Source organism: Trichosurus vulpecula, chromosome 2 (assembly GCF_011100635.1).
Source record: "Trichosurus vulpecula isolate mTriVul1 chromosome 2, mTriVul1.pri, whole genome shotgun sequence".
Lineage (NCBI taxonomy): Eukaryota > Metazoa > Chordata > Mammalia > Diprotodontia > Phalangeridae > Trichosurus > Trichosurus vulpecula.
The window spans coordinates 97,800,424-97,801,951 of record NC_050574.1 but is presented as its reverse complement, the minus strand read 5'-3'; the positions used below and the strand labels follow the sequence as shown (position 1 = coordinate 97,801,951).

Sequence of the window (1,528 nt, the reverse complement as noted above, 5' to 3'; positions counted from 1 at the left end):
CGGGGTTCAAAATGTTGGGGCTATGTCAACAATGGCGTGCTAACCAAAATACCATATTTTTGGGGTTCAGTTGTATCCAAGTATTTGTGACCCCATTTGGACTTTTCTTGGCAAAGATACTGGAGTGGTTTGCCATTTCCTTCTCCAGCTCATTCTACAGATGAAGAAACTGAGGCAAACCAGGTTTGTGACCCCTCGCCCATGGTCACACAGCTGGTAAGTGTCTGAGGCCAGTTTTGGACTCAAGAAGATGAGTCTTTCTGACTCCAGGCCTAGTACTCTATCCACTGTGTCACCAACTGCCCCCAAAATATCTTATATTCTTCTTAATTTGTGGGCTAATGTGTGGAACCAATGGTGAGCCAATAAGCTTTGTCAAGTAGGAGGCAGGGAAGTTCTTACTAACCTCCAACCAAAATATGAAAAAGGAAAATCTACTTGTTTCATAAGAAAGAACTTCAGGGGAATTCTGTTGCCAAGAAAACTCACATTATCATGAGGGTAGGGTCCATGTTAGAATGAAAGAATGGGGCTGACCAGACATCAAGCTGAGCAATAAGGCCAAATTCTTTCCAGTCTTCGGTATCAGTATAGGTGCCTGAGGGCCTGGCGGGAGTGCCCAGTGGGCGCACAATTAAAAAAAAGTCTCAGATTAAAAAAACTGTTAGCACAATTTAGGTCAAAGTCACCATCCCATTTCTTTTCTTTTACCACTTATCTATGATCTCTTTAAAAGAGCAGTGCCATAACATCTTTCTCCCATCCATCCTCCTGTGAGAACCGCATACCTGATGTCTACCTGCCAGCCGTGGACCCCAACTGTAACTGCGAGAATGGCAGCTCTTGCACCTGTGCTGGCTCCTGCAAATGTAAATCCTGCTGATTCAAATCCTGCAAGAAAAGTTGCTGCTCCTGCTGCCCAGCAGGATGTGCCAAGTGTGCCCAGGGCTGCGTCTGCAAAGCCCCCCAGAAGGAGAGTTGCAGCTGCTGCCACTGATGTTCTGTCTCCCTGTGCCTGTAGATAGAGGACTTTTGTGTTTTCTACTCTTTTCCCCTCTATAAAATGAAAATGAAGTCACTAAATAATTAAAAAAAGAGCAATGCAGGAGAATTTGACTCCTCAACCCCTAGGCCCTTGCTCTAATGAGCCTGGTATAGCAAGAAGAGTATGGGATTTGGGATCAGGAAACATTTGGCTTTAAATCCTGACTCTAACACTTCCTAGCTATGTGCGCATGGACAAGTTTCCTCATCTGTAAAAAAAAAAAAAAAAAAAAAAAAAAAAAGGATAATAATACATATGGTATTTACATCCCGTGATTGTAGTAAGGCCCAAATGCTTTTCAAGTCTTTAAGCAGCTATAGACATATTTGTTGTTAGTTTCTCCTTTCCACATTTTACACTAGGTCTCAGTCTCTTTCCATTGCTGTGTGCCTACAGGGAGATAGATGGTCCCTTACCCAGCTGTGGGCCATCTATTTTTCTTCTCCAAAACAATGCATCTGAGAGTTGTCGTTTTGAGGTGCA

The 1,528-nt window shown here is 43.3% G+C and overlaps 1 pseudogene; it reads left to right on the top strand.

The window, feature by feature from the left end:
- Positions 1-201: 201 nt before the first annotated feature.
- Positions 202-997, top strand: LOC118836690 (annotated as a pseudogene).
- The last annotated feature ends 531 nt before the right edge of the window (positions 998-1,528 follow it).